At 42.6% G+C, this 22,102-nt stretch overlaps 1 protein-coding gene across 9 annotated transcripts in view; it reads left to right on the top strand.

Moving 5' to 3' along the window:
- The window catches only part of LOC124216189 (zinc finger protein 541), a 183,196-nt gene that overhangs the window by 63,179 nt on the left and 97,915 nt on the right, over window positions 1–22,102 (top strand). Inside the window, exon 1 of one of the 9 annotated variants that reach the window (XM_046620413.2) lies at window positions 15,758–16,535. The exons of the other annotated variants lie outside the window; for them this stretch is intronic. The gene's annotated coding sequence lies outside the window, so the exon portion shown is untranslated. Of the gene's footprint in view, window positions 1–15,757; window positions 16,536–22,102 lie in introns of those variants that run through there. 9 annotated transcript variants of the gene reach the window in all.

Genomic DNA, 22,102 nt, shown 5'->3' with positions numbered 1-22,102 from the left:
TTACGGATTACAAAGCTTCAAGGGGGACTTGAAATCAAATACATCACTCAAAAACCGTACAACCGATTCGCAGAGACTCCGCAGACGCGTGAAAAACTTGAAAAGACGATTATCGAAAGAGTCGGAGGGTCTCGTTCTTCGCGCGAAATTCGCCGTTGCAGCTCCTTTCGGTAAACCGGCGAGTTGACGGATAGAATCGATGCATCGATGGAATAAATCGCAGCTTCCTGCCTGTCTTTGATAATCAGCCGTGCAGTCTTTTCAGTGATTGGGTTTGATTTCAACCCCCTTGAAGCTTTATAATTCATAAAAATCACGAAATCGATAGACATCAAAAAAACTGGACACCCCTCTTCCGAAGCCTTCGTCTCGGAAACTAGTGATTTTTGGGATTTGTGTCGATGAGAAATTTTGATCGGGAGGATATGTACCATAGTGTAACAAAAATCCAGGCAATTTCCATAAGGGTTCTGCCGCGGGCTCCTTTACTATATATTCACGTGTAACGTATCGCGTATAATGTAACGAAGAATTGCGTCTCGGTTCCACCGTCGCGTGACGACGACGCGTTGCGTTTTTACAAGCTATCGCCTCCGCGGGTTTATTAAAATTTCTATCCCACGTTATTTCATTCTCTTCCTGCTTCCCGCCACGCTTACGTTAGTCGCATGTAGGTACAACACATACCTGTACGATATTAAACGAGTAATAAAAACTGTATCAAGATATGAATCAAGTTCTGTGTACGCGCGGAGGTCTTTTTTCCTCTCCTTCTTAAACCCCGTACTTTATTCGCTTTTCTTATTCTTTATTATCTCCCGTTCGTGAGAGAGATAAATTGACGGTGCTGCTACGAGAAAAAGAAAAAAAAATGAGCGAAACTACAAACCTCGTTAGAAAATCGCACAACGCGAGAAAGAAATTACTATTATTATTGTCCATTTTTCGCCCGGAGCTGTATATATGCATATAATGTATATAACCTAAGCCAGCGTATATATATATATATATATACATATATATATGTAATACAAAATCAGTCTGCACGTATTACTTACGTACACATACCTACACTTTAAATACAAGGCTCTTCGTTTTTCTTTCTCCCTTTTTTTTCAGTCAGGTATACGTACGTAAGTTATTACTCAAACGTCCTGTAGCGCAGCTTCTTATCTCCGTTCGTTAATTTTTCTCTTAGTCCTGTTACGCGCAACTTTGTAGGTGTAGTTATACCTTGGCAGGCTATGTGCATACATATTACGTATCAGCACTCTGGAAAGAATATCACTCAGCTCTGCGAGAATTTTTATTTTTATTATAAACGAGAGGGGAGCGCAGCCGCCGATTATTCTCTTTGGAAGTCAAATTACTTCTCGAAAACAACTTTTTCTTCGTCCGTCGTGCCAGCGTTAATACACATACGTGTACGTTGTGAGGGTGTTGTATCATACTGAAGCAAATTCGATGACAAGGTATCATTTGGAGCCAGCGAAAAATACCCGACAAGTAGGTAACTGTAAAACTAGAGTTTTAGTAGCTAAGTAGAAATGGGAAGGGGAAAATTTGAAGGGAAAGAAGGAGAGGAAGAAAAAGTTGAAATTGAGGAATGAGGGGGGTTAAAAAACGTAGAACAGAGAGCGAGCCTGCGGGTTAACCAGCAATGCGTAAAATTGCAGACCGCGTTATATAATGTATGAGGGTTATAGAGTCCCGCGTTTCGTTGATTCAAATTCCACGCCGTTTCTCGTGCTCGTGGTTCCGCCCCTCGAGAAACGTCAAATTCAGACGAGATAAAACCTCGAAGGTACCTGGTACGCGGTCCGCGTACGAAGCTAATCGGTTGCCAGGGATGAGGAAGCAAACGTCGGGTAATTTACGTGCACGAGCGGCAGCGGCGGCGGCAGATCTGCAGATTTATTATCTACGTTATACGTATATATTATACATTCACTTTGGGGAATTTTTAGCTGCTCGATGAGCTGGTTTTAATGCCTGCAGTGCAGCGTGTCGGTTACACGGGTCTGCTACCAAAAAATTGCACTGGTTGTTTTTTTTTTTTAATACCGTTTCTTATAGATTTTTACTCAGTTGAACCGGGAAAAATACTCAAAAAATTCCATTGCGTTAGATTTTTTTCTTGAACTCGTGCTTGTAGTTTTATTTAGAGCGAAGCTCCCCGTTTAACTCGAAATCTCATATCCTATTCTTGATTCTAAAAATCCAGTGCAAAAGTGATTTCTTACTGTTATTTAATACGTAGCAGAGTGAGACTCGAGAATAAATACATGCGGGAAAACGGAAAATGGAAACCGGAAGTGTGTTCGGAGACGTATCAAAGAGAACATGAATAGGTTTCGTAGGGAAAAAGAATGAACGCGGAATGTTAAGAACATTTCATGAAAAAATTGATCGTTTAATTTTATAAGAAATATTGTTTAGTTCATCGTAATGAAATGGTGATTTTTTCGTTACTGTTATGCTTTTTTTTCAATGCAAACACCTTGTATTCTGCAAAAATACCGTACGCGACGGAGGGATATAGAAGTCACTTTTGGATTCAGCAGACTCGAAAATATAACATTTACCGAAAACATCCCATGCGACTGAAACAAAATATGTTCTTGCAGACCTGTGTTATTATCAGAGAGAAAGAAGACGAGTAGAAACTCGACGGCGACAATTTTCGTTTTCGTCGAAAAGATTTCCTTTCCTCTCCTTTTTTTTTTTTTTTTTTTCATTCAATGAAACTTTGGAAAACGCGTCGAGTGTGCAGCAATGCTGGCCAGAAGTGCCTGTAAAAAAAAAAACGGCGCCGAATTACTACTACCGTTTTAATCAATAATACTTTACGAGATGTCGTTAAAATCCTGCAGAGTCTCTCCGCTCCCCTCGATTCTCTCTAACCCATAATTCACTTTACGGATTTTACGACCTTCGACGAAAAAACTAACGATTCGTAATATCGATCTTGGACCTTAACCTCGCGACCGCCCCTCCCTTCATTCGGTTTTTAGAAAAATCTCGTTTCAAAAAATGTCGCGTCGAGAGGATCTTGACGAGTTTACCGTGTTCGATGTCGTAAACTCCGACGACGTTTGGTTCCTTCGATATAATCAGCCTGTAGCTCGTGGCGGCGGCGGCCCGTACCAAACTGAATTTACGACTAATTGCTCGTTATTTCAATAAAATAGCTAATTCATGGGTACTCAACGAGGCGTTTATTACAGCATCAAGGTGACGCAATGATTCTATTAACGTCCTTCTAACGAACAACACAAAATTACTTCCCTTTGGATCGTTTATCGCGATAGAAGGAGGAGGATAAAAAAGGCGCGGAACGCACGCCTAGGACGAAACTACTGATCCATGCATGCTTCGTCCTCGATCATTGATAAATTTCGACAAACTTCATCCGATTGCGGTTCAAACAAAAAAAAAAAAAGGAATTTCGATTTTTCTCGATTATCATTTTATTACTATTACTGCAAAGAACTGTATTAATGGGTATCGTATACAGGAAAAATTCAAAATCTATTCTACTCGATACTTTACTCGATTCGTCGCACGTCCTGCAGGATCCTTCCCCGTCTCGAGAGCGAACGCCGATCTTGATCCTTCGTCGGAGATCGACGGCGGCTGCAAATAAGAGACATCGTCTCGAGCCTTCGTCTTAGGGACCGCCTTTCCGTCGTTGCAGCAGTTATGCTCTTTCGCGTATTCGAGTCTGCAAGAGGGTTCGAAGAATCGTGCAGAAAATATTCACTCATCGACTGCACAATATATAATATTGTGATATAAGCACGATATTCGATCAACAAAATACATCGAATCAAATTGCAGTAAAAAAGAAAGAGTTAGTATTGTAACCGTTACGGGTGTGCAAAAGTTCTTGACGGTTTTTTTTTTCTTTTCTTTCATAATTTTGTCCTGTATCCAGGTTTTCAAAAGCTTCTTCAAATCGGGTTTGGGATCTGTGATTTTTTTTTAACTCATTGGGGAGCTGATTAAAGCAGCTAATAACCATAAATTTAAAGATTTTTTATCCAGTATTTAATCTGGAGTACGGAATACTGAAGTTCTTGCTCCTGGTCTCAGAGTTATACTTGCGGTGCATAACGCTTAATTCATTATAGCATTGGGCAATAGTTTCGATTCGTTTCGATACCGATTATTTATTTTGAACTGATTTGAAACTATGAGAAAAAATTAGTCGATATTTTACTCAGACAAGACTGTTCGACTGCAATCCCATCGTGACAATTTTATTTATTTTTTTTTTTTCTTATCGCATCGGTATTATTGATTATTCAGTTTTTCAACGTTGCACTGATATTGATTTCGATAAATACTGGAATACGGACTGCAGTTGAGAGTAAAAAAAAAAAATATCTGTGAAATCGGACAATTTCCTTCTAAATTTATCATCGTTGTTTACACGGCTTGAAATAACAAATCGATGTCTATGCTTTCTCTTTTGTTTTTTAGTTACATTTCTAAGGCAAACACCGTGAGTTACTAAGGTAACAATTTGACCGACACTCGTCTTGCGACCATCTTTTTATACGTATAATAAATGAGGAAAAAAGTATTGCTTTTCAACTGTAGAACAATCTCCTGAAAATGATGACTCAATCTTGGATCCCGCGGGTTTTTCTTTCTTCCCTCGCGCAAAAGGGTGACAGGCGACAGCCGGGAACCCGAAGCCTTGTCCGTCTCTCTAAATATCTCTCGCCCTCTCTCTGTTTCTCTTTCTTTCTCTCCGCGACGTTGTTTTCTCCACCCTGCAGCAGGCGGCGCAGCTATAAGCTACAGCTTTTTCGAAGGGTTCCTTCTTCACCCTTTGCGCGACCAATTATATATACCTCCTTCTCTTCTTTATATTAAAAACTTGGTACAAAAAGACAGTCGCCCTTCGCCCTTCGCCACCCCCTCGGCTCCAGGAAAATACCCCAGGGGCTCCCGAGGAAATTAAACTCGAGTGTTTGGATACCTTCGAACACCCGCTGAGGCTCCAGCTGGTTGAGTCGCGATACTCGCTAATCCCCCTCGTTTTCTTTAATTTATCAGCTGCCACGTGTGCCCCGCATATTATATATATACATATATATATATACATAGGTTATACACGTCAGATTTTGAAGCTCGTTTTTGTGCTGCGACGTGAAAAATTCTTCAGTATCGTTCGAGTTTTCGTTTATCCCTGAATTGTTTCTCAGACATGTGATCGATATCCAATCGCATCGTTGGCGTTGCTTTGATCATCGTTATCGCCTCTTTCAGCTTCACCGTCACGGTTATATGTTCTTGTTGTTCTTGTTGCCGCGGTGCTCGTTGTTGTTGTTGTTGTTGTTGTTGTTGTTATTTCCGCGTTATCTAATACTCTACGCGCACACTCCCCGTCATGCGTAATTAATATTCAATGCGGCCGGAAGGCCTTGGTAGACCTTGATGTCCCTCGTTCACCGACACCTTCCAACAACCTCATCGCATCCCGTGTCTCATAACTCTCTGCTTACTTTCTATCGAAACCGGTCGAATAACACCGGCGCCGATAATCCTCTTAATTATTCAACGGTGAAGTCTATTATACACATATATGTATGCGTAAGTGTAAAGGCTCGAGAGGCTGAGACCACCCTGACTTCGTAGACCCGCGGCAGCATCTCCCGGAGTTCCTGATAATTTATGCAACAACACCACCACCCTCGGCTGGATCTTCGAGACGACGGGTGGTTGTTTGGTTCTCCTCTGTCTCTTGTTGTATTCACATACTTGCACACAGCAGCGTATGGGTGAACACGCCGTCGCGTCAGACGGATCATCAGGATATAAAGATTCAAGCAGAACAGGTGACACTGAAGGAAATTGAGTTTTGAGCCTCGGATCGAACAGCACGGCTGTCGGTTTTCTTCGGGGATCGATGAAGAATTCTTCTCGTCGAACGAAAATCCCCGCAGTCTGTCCTTTTCGTATTTCGTACGGCTCTGCAGTGTATTTGTATCGTATCGTGCATACATGCATGTAGCGTAAAGCTGTGTGTATTGGAGAATATCGCGGAGATTCGATCACGCGTACATAATGCAAGAATCAGGGATCGAACCAGATTTCAGTATCGCCACCGGCGTTACAGCAACCCTAGAACCGGGACCCGTTAATGGGATTCATTAATTAATTAATAACAGGAGCCCCCACCCCCCAACCCCCTTCCTATTCGGAAACCCTGTCAGAACGAACCCTTCCGAATTAGGCACGAATCAATATTCCCAGCTCCTATATACATATATACGTATATATGTGTATATATATATATGTATGTATGGAGTTGAAATCGTCAACGTCGTCCTAGATACTCGTAGTCCTGCCTACGAATCTTCCAAGGAAGAGTAATTATATATTAATCGTCTCGGAGTGCGGAATGCTTGTGTGAAATTTGGTAGACAGGAATGGAGGGTGAGGTAAAAATCATCACCGAAAACACACGTGTGTAAGTACACGTGGACGACGGTGCTTCTCGTGAATGATAACACTGGTCAACTAAATTTTGTAACGAGGAAGGTGCTTACCAGTTTTTAAAAACCTGTCTACCCTTTTTATAATATCATATTTATTTTCATTCAATCGGGTCTAATTTTTGTGTCACATCTGCTGCCAGTAAAATTGAATGTTTATCGTTTTGACTTACCTTGTTTTGATACAGGGTGTTTTTTTTTTTTTTTATTTAGTAAATGGAGGAGACGACTATGGATGAACGATCACATTTGTCGTTTCAGTTCGAGAGTTTATTTACTTTAAACAATCGTATATTTATCGCGGTACGCGGCATATATCAAACACTGTATTCTTGGTAAAACTGAAAACAACATGATATTACGATAAAACTATTCGTATCTAAAATATTCTAATATCAATTCTATTGTGTTAAACATTGTTCCTAACGTAATCGATTGAAAGATTTCACGTTACACGCAAAAAGCGAATTCTGGTCGACCGTTGCAATACGAAGAATTTTGAGTAATGTCGAATTGAAACTGTTTCAAAAATCATATCCTAGTAGTTTCGGTAGACTAATAAAGTTTGGAGAACTTTTGAAATCAAGAACCTCCCCGCTCGGCATTTGGGCACGATTCGCGATTTCAGTGAATGATTTGTTCAAGTTGAATTAAAGATATCAGATATGTGAAAATTTTCATCTTTTTTTGTGCCATGGATTATTGTAGAGTAGACGGGTTAAATGGGCGATGTACGCGTTTATATAGGATCACCGCGATGACCGCAGACTTTATATATTACGCAACTCGCTAAAAGTTATTCTCCGCCAAGAAGAATTATGCGAGGCAGCTGCCGCCGACGATGCCGAGCCAACCAGTAGCCGTTGGTTACCTTCTCGACGGCATGGCTGCTGCTGCTGCCGCTGCCTCTCAGCTTCCATCCCCTTTTATCTCCCCTCTGCTATTCGTCTTCCCGCACGATTCTTGGCCGAAGGAACAATTCCTCGGCGCTCGATCTCGATAATTCCTCGTTTTTCTATATATATACATGTCTTAATTGCTTCTCCCTCACCCCATTCTACGTTCTCTCACTCTCCATTACCCGAATTTATTATTTCGCCGATATACAGCGGAAGAAGTATAACAGAGATTTTTGATTTTAAATAAGACATTCTACCTATGGTCGAGTTCAACACGCGTGCCAAATTATTCCTGCTGTTCTCTGTTGTATTCTTGTGTATACCGTGCGAATTATGCGTATTCGAATTCTGTCAAGATTCAATTATATATGTGTGTATAGAAACCCACTTCGTATCCTAATATCAGGTATTCGTGACGGCTGTGGAGTATAAAGAATACGAATTTACAGCAAACAATCGGTTGAAAAAATTATAAAAAGAACAAAGCGAATAAGTAAAAGAGAAATGACGGTATGAAAGCTGTATGTTTTCCAATGCCACGAATAACACTGATACGTACATATATATATACATATTAGGCCGGTTCTTTTTAAACTTCTTTTTTATTTTCCTTCTTACGTACCCTTCGAAAATTTTGTTTTTAGCCTGAAACGAAGCCTCGTGAAACCGGAACTCGGTAGCAAATTTCTACAACCCGTCCGGTTTGGAATTTTTCAAACGCTAACCGAAATACGTCGAAAACTCGAGTTTTTGCTTTCATCTTGTGGATGATCAAATTTTCCATAAAAAAAAAAAAAAAGTCCGAGACTACTATCCATCCAGATATTCATCTTGTACTCGATACGAACATTTGAAGTTGAGTGCACTGAATAAATGAACGAAGATGCTTATCACCTTGTAAATTTTTATCTCACCCGTCTGCTAACCTGATAAGAATAACGTCACGCAGTAGTCACAACCATTTTATTTGAAGAAAATTCGATCATCTACAAAATGAAACCAAGATCCGTTTCCCAGCTTGTATCGTTTTCGAGATATTTCGGTTAAAGTGATTGAAAAATTATAACCGAATGAGTCACCTTTTATAATTTTCCTACCGAGTTCCGCTTTCGCGAGGCTTCGTTTCAGGCTAAAATCGAAGATTTCGAGGGGTACGCAAGGAGAAAAATGAAAAAAAGTTCAAAACCCCCCTCCCCGCCGCCTAACGCATACGTACACTACACGTAGAGAAGAGGAGCGGGATAAAGGTTCCCCAGGGGCGATTGCGGCGTAGACACCAAAGCCTTCGGTTAGGCATACACGTTGGTACTATTCGAGTCTATTCCGTTCCCGCACCCGCGTATGTAGGCCAACACTTGACTAATTAGAGAATGATTCCGTCGGTTAAATTGCACGCTGTAAATTAGGCGAAGACTTTATTGGCCGACGGTTGTTTCTAAAGTTTAAATGGACGCTCGAGTTGCGGTACGTACGAATTTCAGGCTAAAACTACGCAGACGAGAAAAGCTGGGTTAAATACACGCAAGCGGGTTCCTTATACGAGTCGCGGTGCGAAAATGTCAAATGTATTTTCTCGCCTCGTACGTTAACTTGGGTATTCTCTCATATTATTTTTCTCCGCCGTCTCGATTGTTCATCGCGACGGAAACAAAGTCGTAAGATCTCTTTATTCTTTCACTTTTCTCACATCCGCTCGCCCGACTGTGTAATAATGGACTTTTTCTGTCATGCCGGGGTCAATTATTCACGGAATTGCGTCGCGGTTAGCGCTAAATATTTCATACCTCGATACGTGAAATCTTAGCTCAAGTCCTGTCGCGCAAATATTACAATCACATTTTATCACATTGTTATTGTACATGGGTTTGTATAAATTTTAAACGCTACGAGAAAAACGAGATCAAGTCGCGCGGTAAAAATGTTCAAGGTGAAAGATGCTCCGGTAGAGAGATGGAAATGAAGACACGTTAAAACGTAGGAAAAACCGGCGTCGTTATCGTCCTTCGAAATTCTCCCGTGCGCTTTAATGCCTTCGGACGGGCTTGCAGGGGATTCCGAGGGCGGTTGTACAAGGACAAAGGCTCGGTGGCTGCGACTGCTACTGCACACCCGTAATTCATGTTCACCGGCTACACGGAGAGCATGGGAAAGGGAGAATTACGAGGTCACTTCCGGTGGCGCCTGCACCCGCTTCCGGTTCCGGCTGCCCGCCGCCACCGTTTCAGTCGAATTGGCGAGCAATGCAACGAAACTTTTCAGCACAATGCTGTTGCTCGCAACTTTACCATCGCGACGCTTCTACTGGCTGTACAATATCTGTGGGTACACCGAGAATTCCATGCGAACCCGACCAACGTCTGACCCTAACCATTTCTGATTTTGTCTTGAAAAAAAAAAAAAAAAAAAAAAAAAAAAAAACCTGCAATTGTTCCGACTGGAACGGTAGCCTGAATTTTTTCAGATTTTTTATCCCACTGCTCGATTATTTATAAATATATAAAGTGATTTTGAATAGGATCTTTTTTGAAATTCTCAAAAAATTGTTAGAAACTTTATTTTCTATTCCACACATTTCAAAACCGGGGCCTTGCTGGACCAATTTTATTTCCATTTATTTTCAGCACGTTCAATTTTTCGGTCAACTAAAATAACGTTATACAAGATTATATATCAACTATATATCGTACAACAAGAAGATTTTTGCAAGCGCGAAAAATGCCGAGGGCCGCGGTTATTGATTTTTTAGTTTTTATATATTTTTTTTAAATCCTTTTATCGACAAATCGATTCTGCAATAAGAATCGCAGCTTCCAAGCTATACGAAGAGACTGGATTTAGAATCGTCAAGCAAATAGGAACGGTATTTGTTCATTCGTATTCGTCGTTGTCGACGTATTATACGCGTATAACTCAACGGAAATAAATATTGAACATTTTCGGGGTTGATTCGGGGCAGAAGATCGGGGAATCGAAGCTCCGCGGGACAAAAAATTACCAACTGACTCGAGGCTTGCCGGGGAGAAAAGAAATACTTGCGCAGGCGGGTCGAAAGTCGTGACGAAAAGAGAAGAGAAGAGAGGAGAGGATCAGAGGCAAGTCTTAGTTTTGACGGTAAATTGGCAATTTAACAAATTTCCAAAGTTTCTTGCAGCTCGACGAAACTTTCTCCGATATACAATTCGCGGTTCTACTATATTGGCATGTACTATACAGTATATGTGTATATATAAACATGTATAACACGTGCTGTCTACCTAACAGCGATTTCAATTCACACATTATATGAGTCCCGTTGATAACACGTGCACATATCGTCAATCTTACGTACGAATACCTATTCATTTCACGTTCGTATGGATAAAATAATTTTTCGGAATCGTCGAGTATTGAAATTTCGGTATAAGGTACCTTATATACAATACGATTATTAACGAGAGTTGGATAAAAGTTGGACCTCGTTATCGTCTATGTTATACTATATTCGGCCCGAAGCACTTGGTAATATAGTTGAGGGATTTTTTCTCTCTCTCTCTCTCTGCTCTCTCTATAAGGATTTCAATCCATTTTACTTTTCAAATTATATAATTATCCGTTTTCTCTTCTCGTCCCTGCATCGAAACAAAGAAGCGGAGGTAGGTAGGAAGTATACGTCTATGAGAGAGAACTCCGTCCTACGCCGCGGAAAGGCAGGCTGTTGCGGAGGAACTGAATTTCCGTTAATTGCTTCGACAAAGTTTTCTGAAAGAGCGTTTGATAGAGAACGTCGGAAAAGCAACGGAGCGGGTCCCATTCGCGCGCGCGATTCGAGAGATGGCGAGAGATGGAATTCCACCGAATGGCTGACTGCCGGCTCTGCGTACATACGTACGTATACGTATATGTATATATATATATATATATATACGTACACAAACGCGTACACATGCCTACGTGGTATACGATAGAGAAAGAGAGAGACGTCGAGATGGGGCGAGCAAAACCATTCGTCGAAAGCAGAGCACGAACGTCGCTGTTCTTGTTATACCATCGAACCTCCGCACACGGACACGTTCGCATTATCAGGGTTGCGCGCACGCATCCCTACGTTGCGTTGCGTTGGTAGTCGTGACGGCGGAGCGAGCTAAATGTTGGCAATTCGGAGCACTCTGTTCCCTGATTGCATTTAATTACAGGAGGCAACCAACGAGCGCGGAACACTCCGCAATTGCTGTATTGTACGACTAGGACAGAGGCTAAGCTCGAAAGGGGACTCGAAAGTTGGCTCCCGTTATATGCCCGTACTCTTTATTTTTGTGCATATATTCAACTTTCCTCCGCCGTCGTCTAGGGTCCTCCTGTAATTAGTGTTTCTCCTTTTTTTTTTTTCGTGGGGGGCCTTTTTCTCCGATTTTCGATTTCACGTCTGCACCCATCGAATTTTGTCGATCTTGACGATGATTGAGTACGGCAGGAAGAAGGTCACTGGGTTCGCCTCTCCGATATCCGTGGACCGGGTGCGACGATGCACATGTATGAAGATCAGGTATTCGGCGAAAGGGGAAAAAAAAAAGAGCAGGCTTCTCTTCGTGGGCTTATGCGGCCTCCGGTGGGCACCGAGCCAAAGAATTCTGGCGTTGAGAGCGCTCAGGACCTATCACAACAACCCTAAACTAACTCGGGCGTAATAAACTCTATTCGGTGAGGTCGTTGTCGAAATGCTTCCAGATTCGTGAGCAAAATAAAGAAAAAAGAAAAAAAGAAACACGGAAAAGTGAAATTGAAAGCGTGCGGCATAATGGATTGTAAAAATTTTACATTATAGATATTATAGGTAGTAGTAGGTGTGAAAACAAGTCGAGACGCCGTACGGAGAGCAAGGAACGAACGATCCTTGCGACGACTGCGTAAAGGACCAACAACGTTGTTATTATACCTACGCGATCGCTCTGGCTTTTGGAGTAGTTTTAGTCCTCGTTCGTCCGTCCGTGGGAAGGTGAGCTGAGCCGCATACGTCGGCCATTTATCAGCGAACTGTGATCGTAAGCTGTAATATACTGGATGGCGGATAAGTTACTGCTAGGGACAAACATTAATTTGGCTGGGGTCTCTTCCCTGGAGGCTATTCTGCCCCGTTAACGGATGGTCCCCGTCCTCAGACGCATTGATCCCTTTTAAGAACGCGCGCGGGTGCCGTCGTTGTGCCACCGTCGAGGACGCGAAGAAGAAGGAGAGGAGGGGACGGAGAGAAAAGAAACTGCGAAGGATCAGCGAGCCAGAGAGGAAAAGGAAGAGAAACTTCTGGCTCGGAAAATGTATTTGGAATATTTGATACTCGACCCTCTGTCCGCTCCGTTCCATTCTCCGAAAACGTGGAAACAGGAAAAAACAAAGGTGAAAATATTCGCCTCTGCGACATTCGAGGCTCCGTTTCTTTCCTCTCTGAAGGTTTTTACCGGCTCGGTGCGTTTTCCAAAAACGCTGTAGAAGGAGGGAGAGAACGCGTCAAGAAGAACGCGAAACGATCGTACGGCGTGAAAAGTTCCGTCGGAAAGACCCGCGTAACCTTCTCTTGAACTGGATCGTCCTTGTTCTAAATCTCTGTGCCGCGGGTGGATAATGAGGTTGGAAATGAGGAAGTAAGAGATTCCCGGGTGATCCACTCTCGCGATTCGGCAAACGATGTACCCTTATAGCCCCGTGACGGAGAGACGCTTGCCACCGGGTCGTACGGTCATACCGGTCCGGTAATAAATCCCGAGGCCCGTCCGCCCGATTAAGATTGATCGTTCGCTCCTTCTTCCAAAGCTCGAACGTCGCGGGCGCCCTTTTTAGCGGAATCCTTAACTCTCTCCTTATACCTACTTTCGGGAGGAAACCTCTGTCGGAATCACCTTTCTTCTCCTCTCGAACCTCCTCAACGAGGCGTGTGCCGCGGATGTATGTGTATGCGCAATTTCCACATACGCACACTACTTAGAGAGATGGACACAGAGACGTGCGGGTTTCGGGAACACTTGCCACTTGCTGTACTCCGACGCATCGCAGTCGGATCCAAGGGGTAGTTTTCCCGATTTATACGGATATTCGAAAAATACGATTTTCCGCGCGGATGCGATAAAACGACGGATAGGTTGGGGGGTGGGAGGCTTGACGGAACTTGGCCGAGATCCATCGCGCGCTTGTAATTTGCGCCGTCGATGAATGGCGAGGAGGAGGAGGAGGAGGAGGTGCTGCTGGTGGTGGTGGTAAAAGCAAACGAATAAAAAGAGGGGACTATAAGACGAAGAAAAAGAAGACTCTTGCTTATTTTCGAACGAATAATATTTCGACGAGGAGTTGAGTCTCTCGCGGCTGATGTATACCGTTTTTTGGCGCCCGACCAAGAGTGACACCACAGTAGGAAAACGCCACGTAACTACCGACGTTTGCGCTCTAAGCCGTATCACCTACCTATATACCGATTCGAATTCGCGATCACGCGGAGCCCGGTTATCCCCGCAAACAAACTACTCGATGCATGCGTGATGTAAGGAAACAAGCTGTCCGAGATGACGTCGCGGTATTCACGTAAACAGGTTCACTTCAGGTTACACTTATTTATTTCCCTACATTCCGTTTCCCGAAAATGCCAGTTATTACAGTCAAAAGTTGGAAAAGTCATAGTATAAACTGTAAAGGACAAAACATCAAGCCTGTCGTACGACGCTGCTTACCTTGGATATGTTTTCCGATTGGTTCAACCGAATCTTACGCGCATTGTTTCACCTCGTTTCCTTACATCGCGGATGCACGCGCGCCTCTCCCGTACGTCGGCTCGAATCGTGCCGAGACCATCTTGGATAATCAGAGAATCCAAGCCTGCGTATCTTTAATCGTTGCCGCGTAATCATCCGGCTGCCAACAATGAGATCAACTCGCGAGACGCCGAATTTTCGGACACCGCAACCCTGCCTACTCTTGGCACGTGACCGCTTCTGAGCCAAGGTCTCATCGTCGTCGGCTCTGATCCGGTGGTCTCTCTGCGGCGGTACGTTTCCATGACAATTACGCCGGAACGTCGTTAATCATGCGCGTCATTTGCTGGGACAAGAATATGTCGCGAAATATTATTACCTACCTACTCTCTTTCTGTATACGTTATATACAGCGAGCGATAATGTTATAATTCTGCTAACGACACGTGTGTACACCTTGATGGTCTTCGAGTTAGGATTGTCGCCAGTGATTAATGTTATACATGCTTCTGACTGACTCTTCCTGTTCAATACCACGCATAATTTGTTCGCCGAACTGGTCGAGTCAAGATCGATTTGATTTTTCGCGTTTTTTTTTTTTTTTTTTTTTTTAGCACCGCTCTTCAAAGTCCCTGTTCCGCTGACCCTAAATCCTTGACTTTTGGAACACTGCCCTGAATTCGGACGCCGGTCGGACCCTCGGGTTTTAGAAACTGGTGTTTCTCGTCCGTTATACCCACCCATTGTCAAATCGCTGATTGAAAAAACAAACATGCGATTTTCCACCTTCTACAAGCAGGTATGTAACATACAGCATACGTTCAAGTATAGAAGGCAACTTTGACATGAACAGTTTTCAGGGTGTTTTTGATAAATTCACTGCAATTCTTTCCATCTCTTGTAAAAATTGGTTTATTTTTATTTCGACCGTAGTCATTTTTCACTCGCACTGATGAGCTGGCATGCACGCGTCTCTTCCACTCTGTTTACGAACAAATCGCGATGAGATATTACGATGATGAAACAATAGTCGCGTACCGCGAGAAATTTTTCCTCGTCTCGAATAATTTCTTCAAGCCGTACAGGACCGGAGGCGTGTACCCGGAGTGACACAAGGTAATAATAAAATTCGGTGTCATATATATTCTAGCCGAGACTAATAGCCAGATTTCCGGACGGCGGCGAACGAATGTGTCGTCCCAACCGCACATACATGATATATAATATAATCATCGGTGCGAAAATACATCGGCTATTATAATATACATAGATGCCGATTAGTTGACCGTATATTTTTCTTAGTTATATCACTATTATTTTTTCCACCTCTGAGTTGTCGTCGTCGTCGTCGTCGTCGTCGTCGTCGTCAGGATGAGCGTCATTATGCCCAGAAATAGATTCTACAAACACAATTTTCGCCGACGTGTTTCGCCGACGAGTCGTCGTTAGTCCGTTCGCTTCCTTTCTCTCCTCTGCACATCCCGTCGTCGTCTTCGTCGTCGTTTATACATATATAGTTAGTTACGAGCGCCTGCGCGCTTCGTCGGCGAAATACTGAAAGACGCAACGGCGGCCGGCCAGCTTCGGAATCTGAAACGAGCTTTTCATCCCCGCGTCCGAAGACGGGAGACCCGAAAGCCCCCACAGGTGGTGGGCGTCCCGACGCCGAGCGCCGCTGCGCCGGGACAAACAACTATAACGTCGCACCATTTCGGCAGCATTGCGTTACGTCGCGTCTCGCTGCGTTGGGTTGCGTTGCGTCGCGCGACCCGTATAATACCTGTTATCATCCTTGTCGTGCCGTTCGATCCCATCCTATCCTATCCTATCCTATATCGTACCATCAAATCCAATCCTATCCTTTCCAAGTGTCGTCTTCGTCGTGCTTTCAATTCCGTCGATCGGAAATCGGCCGGCTAGTCGTGCTCACGTGGCGATGTAAGACGACGCGAGACGCGTCACGCGCGGCTTTTTCACGTCAGATGTGCGAATCGGTGTTAAGGATAAATAATAACATTACCGGACGGTCGGTAGGATTCGGTAACGTTGAATTAACAGGAGGATTGCCCTTCGCGAGACCGGAGCAACGGAACGAACCTCTTCGAATAAAAGAAACGTTCATCAAGGTGTTACCGCAGGTGTAATCGTCTCTCAGTTATACCGTCAGTTTTCATTCAAACCTGCGAGACGATGGACGCGTAGTGTGTGTTTCGTTAACAGTGAACCGCGGCAGTTATTCGAGTGAAAAGGAAGCGAGAAAAGAAAAAACAAACAGACATACGTACCGTTTACGTATGGAATGTTGTGACGATCATGGAATTAAAAACGAACTTTGACACGTCGTTAGCGTTTCATTTCAAACGATATCTTCACCTCGAGACAAAAATGACGGATAATTTTATAAATTTTACAAGGTTTGTTACGAAATACACACTCGTTATTTTTAAGCTTATTAACTGTAATGTAGAATAATCAATTGCCAGGGATACTAAAACTTTGCGACAATTATTTATTTTGTATCAATGCCTCGCTCGTACTTTTGTCCCTCATTATTTCTGTTCGCGGTTTTATCTCGCAGGACTCTGTCATATCTTTCGGAATTAACTATTTTTTCCTCAAAGTTTTCCCACTTCTGTCTTTCTCTCTCTCTCTCTCTCTCTCTCTCTCTCTCTCTCTCTCTCTCTCTCTCTCTCTCTCTCTCTCTCTCTCTCTCTCTCTCTCTCTCTCTCTCTCTCTCTCTCTCTCTCTCTTTGTAGCTCAGGTCATCGCACCTCGGAACGCAATTCTTGTATTTTAATTCGTTGCCAGAGAGTTTGCGGGCACCGCCGTTTTCCTCGTCTACATCGCAACAGATTTAAATCGAAGCATCCGCATCGACTTGATCTCGGTATACGTATACCTATACACGCGGACCTACCGACGCGTCTTACGGCTGAGCGAGTCGGGCGGGGTTCGGTAGATTCGAACTCGGATCTTCCCGCGGGTGAAACGCTCCAACCTTCAACTAAAACTCCTCGGCGTCCTCTTCCTTTTCCCCGAGCTTTTCCTTCTCAACGGCTGGAACAAACGGTCTTTTCCATGAATATCCCCTGTTTTCGTGAATACTTGAGTAGAAACGGATGCCTCCTCGCGAACCCCATCAAAAGCACGTTAACGTTGCCATGACGATGGACGAGGAGAGAGACAAAATGACGGTGAGGAAGGTGGAGAGTTGGTTTTCCCTCCAACACAACTACACGGGCTTTCGATGGAGGAGGATGTAATTCGCGCGTATTTACTTTCGCGCAATTGTCAACGCGATGCACGGGATATCTTGTATCTTGATCAAATTCCTCGTGAAATTTTTGTCGTTGATCATTGACGAAGTGGTATGTAATACCAAATACCACTCGGGTGCTTATCGCTCTCCTTACCTTTCTTTGCCTTGTCGGAAACGATGGTACACCGATTCTCCGTTTGCTTTCAATATCGACGAGTGCGATTCTTGATAGGATCGAGACGCGTCGGGCAGGAAGGAAGAAAGGAAGGAAGGTAGGTACACGGTTGGTTAGTTAGTTGGTTAGGAAAATTAGGGACACGCGCGAGCAGCTGTTCACTACTCATCCGTACGTCCCTTCATCTTGGATATTTCTGACTTTCGGACTCGGCATGCATCCTCCATCTTGGCATCAATAGGCAACACTCGGTGAAGAATAAGAATAAGAAGTCGTAGTTTTTCCTTCTCCTTCTCCTTCTCCTGCAAAATCGGAACGCTCGACGATCCTTGGTGATGAAAATTATTATCGAAGCTTGGGAATTCTTTTTAAATTTTCGTCACCGCGCGTTGATCTTGGCGTACAGAATAGAGAACCAATTCATAGCTACGCTACATATATATACCCAATATTTTAAAACGAAGTCTCTCTGTTGGAATATTATTATTAATAACAAAGTTTACGAATTCACGCTGTTCCTCGTCATTGAAAAATCAAGCGAGTCGGCCGTCAACGTCACTCAAAGTCCTCATACTCTCCGACGTGTTTGTCCTACTGTGAACTATCCTCGTTCTCGCGATTTTAGTACCTACATACACCTTCTATTCCTCCTATTCGACCCTCACGATCATCGGGCAGACCGAAAGGCTAAGGATAACAAAGTTATATCCTAATTTTGGCGGCACTCCAACCCTGTATAAATATCTAACGCAGTCATCGGTTTGGACATCCTATAAAATCCCAAAATTCGCTACTTTCTCGTAATCTTCCAATTACCGCAGGTCAAGAAAAAAACAGAAAAAAAAATTTTCTCTCGAGATTCTACCGAGATACCTTTTTACGTTGATAAATAAGTGTTGAAGTTTTTGATTAATAGCTAATATGGGTGCCTATTCGGAAGACAAAGGAAAACGTTTTCACCAAAATGTGATGAACTTTATCGTTATTAGCGTTATCAGGGGTAGCATAATGAGAGCATAATGGAAGTTACGTTTGGAGTTTGATACGAGAAAGTTCGTACGTATATAGAAGAAGTTCGAAGAATATTCATTTTTAAACTTTCTTCATCGATTCTTTTATATTTCTAGCTTATTATTAATTATTATTTTCCAATGAAAGTGATTTAAATGCAAAACCGAACTTTGTTCAATTGTTATTTGCAATAAATGTTTGAGAAAATGAGTAATTTTTCTGGAAATCCGAAACGTCGTTCTCGTTTCTATAAAAACAAACTTTATCCGATGAAACTATTTTTTCGTTTATTAGTTACGTAGAAGAAATCAAAATTTTGACATTTAGAAGCCAGACTGAAAATTCGTGTTGACCGATGTTATATTTCGTTACTTTTTGTTGTCTCTTCGCTTTCGTCAATACTTTGCAAATCTCGGCCCACGTGTGATATTGGCACACCTATTTTACCGTGACCATGAATTTCCAATCTTCTTCAATTCCCGAAAGCTAGCCCGTCATGTATCATTCGCGTTAAAAAGATTTATCCATATCCGCAAAGTGTCGGTATCATTCTCTCTCCCTCTCTCTCTCTCTCTTTATTCTTGAGATACTTCCTCTCCGCTTACCCTGTCGGGTTTTGTTTTGTTTTCCTTACCGAGGGAAAATGTCACAGGAGAAGATGAAACAGTTCTGAGAAAAACAGTAGCTTTTCGCGTCGGTCCGCAGTTTCCAAGTGGGTACATAACTGATATAATATAATATCGCCAAGAACAACAAGCCTGGAGATGTGTACGGAGATGGCGATGGAGATGGATGAACAAACTTGAATGATTGAACCGAATGGAATAACATTAACTCTGCACTTTTTTTCTCTCTTCTCCGATACTGCCTCTTATTTTAGACCATGGGATCTTTGGAAAATTAAGTACTTCTCAAGTTACAGGTTATTTCTATATACCTACCGTTTACCCACACTTTAGATACTCCCCGTAACCTTGACTTTTTTCTCTCTCTCTCTCTTTCTCTCTTCATCTTACTATCCGTACATCGTGTTTTCCAAATATTCAACCACACCGCGTGCGGTGTGTTTGTGTTTCGCACACGCGCGCACACGTATGGATTTTTATGCCAGCTGTGGTATTACAACCGTGTGATACCGGCTGCTTCTGACCATTTGAAACTGTACGCTATAAGATATTATTTACGACGACGGTTCCGACCGTGCAGTATTCCGTCGTGCATACACCATTACGAATACTCATGTGTGCATACACGTATGGCCAAACAAACAAATATAATCCGCGAGCAAACGGCCGAACCGTCAAGCAATGTAATCCTCTGCTCTCACTCTCGGACATATATTTCATACGTATGCAGAGACAACACCGCAAAAACGTATACACACGTTTCTATACAAACGCTTCGGAGAGGCTGCAGAGGATGATACCGATGCACACATCGGTTAGGATCGTTTTATATTTATGGGGATTTTCTGGATTGACCCGTTAATCGATCGTATGCAGATTTGTGTTGAATTTTTTCAACGTACTTTTTTTTTTCTTTTCCTTCAAACAATTTTCAACCCAGCTGTGAATAAAAAAAAAATAAATAAATAAAATATTTACATATGGGTAAAGTCGCACGTTTTGTTGTACAACACCAACCTACTTGTCGATTTGGCCGGGTTTTAAGCAAGTGAAAAAAGATGACAAGCGTATTTGCAATATGAACGACACGCGTATGTTTTTTTAATTTTCAATATTTTTCGTCGTCGCTGTGATCGGATCGTGATTCGAAAACGAAAACTCGTCGTAAGATCGTTGTTCGTCGCAACGGGCTCTGATTAATTTTCGCAGTCTCTCACCCGTCGCGCGTATTGTTACACTTGTATGCAATACCTGTACAGAACGAAGCTACGCGAGGGATGCGCGAGCTAACGAGGTGTTAACTATCAACCGGTGTCGCGCGTCTTGTCCGACGTCACTCTCACCGCCACCGTCCGGGTACATACGTGGGTGTAGTAGGCACAGGTACACGTGGGCACTTGCACGTTTCCCATCTATCTGCTTCCGAAAACCGTGCCCGGACCCTGACTCATCTCCGAAAACAAACATTGAACCACGTTATAACTAGAAACTTGAGCGTTTACGTTACACGATGGTGGGTATAATATTTTCTCAACCGCGACGTCGAGAGTTGACCAGTCGATAGATATAATCCTAGATCGTAACCGCTGCTCGACTTAATCGAGGATTCTTTATTGCAACACTCTGCGCTTATTCACATTCAATGGATAATGATTTACCGTACCGAATATTGAAATTCGAACGTTGCTTCTGCTGTGTTTCAGTTGAAGATTTGACTGTAATTTCGAAGCCGAATTCTTTTCAAAGTTATTCGAAAGACCCGAGAAAGACCGCTACCGTAGCTCGGTTTCTCGTTTTAAAATCTCTACCCGGACAACCGCTCGGGTGAAAAGCTCGGATTTCCTTCCCTTCCTCCCCGCCGCCTCCGCAAAACCCCGTGAATTATAACCCGTACGCGTGGCTGACATAAATAAAGCGTAAATCTTTTTAAACATTTCGGTTAGCGGGAATAATAATAATAGGTGGAATTGTATGGAATGGAACTGTATGGGACGCGGAACATCGTACGGGAAAAGGTGACATCCCCTGACGCCATTTCTCCCCGCACCCCCAACGAATATGACGATTTTTAATTTTTACCGGCGACGGTATTTTGCGTTTGGCGTTTGTCAAACTCGATGAATAGAGAGGAGAAAACGAAAAAACAAAACACTACTTCGGGATACATATGTGTATTGTGAATTTTGAACGCGGCTACGCTTGCCTCGCATCGATAATGCGACGGACAAGGAGAAGAGAGGGTGGCAAATTTTTCTTTTTCTTTTCCGATCTCGTGCGAGCGAATTTGCAACAAATTTATATTAAACCTAAATAAAACAAACAGTCTTTAAAAATCTAAATAAATAATAAAAAAAAAATATGGTGCTCTTAAAGTGGAATTACATGTATTACATATTATTACTTGTAATAACTACAAAACAAATTTGCCCGAGTTGAAAATTGATTGAATTACATAATTTTATAGAGGCTGAAATGTTTTGCAAAAAAAAAAATTACAATATTTCGTGACAAGTCAATTTTTACATGACTTCAACCTTAACCTTGAGTAACTTGTGAAGGAGTTTAGTCATCAAAAAATTTCAAAAAATCTTTTCTATAGAGCATTCAATTCCCTACAACAACATGTGTCAGACATTTATGTACATTGCCTCGTTGCTGAACTCCAAAATTCAGAAATAACTAAAATTACTTTCGCCTGTTAATTAAATGAAAGATGGATAGTGGAAAATGCAATATTGCGTTCAGGAACCACTAAATATTAACATTAAAGGCTCAAGTTATAAAAGGCGTCTTATACTTTCTATTCCTACAATTGGCAAACGTGTAACTTTGAAAACAAAACAGATGGTCGATTTTTTTTTTTTTTTCTTAGATCACCCTAATGTACAATACATACATATACACATATAC

The sequence above is a fragment of the Neodiprion pinetum genome, chromosome 4 (genome assembly GCF_021155775.2).
Source record: "Neodiprion pinetum isolate iyNeoPine1 chromosome 4, iyNeoPine1.2, whole genome shotgun sequence".
Taxonomy (NCBI): Eukaryota; Metazoa; Arthropoda; class Insecta; order Hymenoptera; family Diprionidae; genus Neodiprion; species Neodiprion pinetum.
The sequence above is the reverse complement of the archived record's forward strand: the minus strand, read 5'-3'. Positions and strand labels throughout refer to the sequence as shown.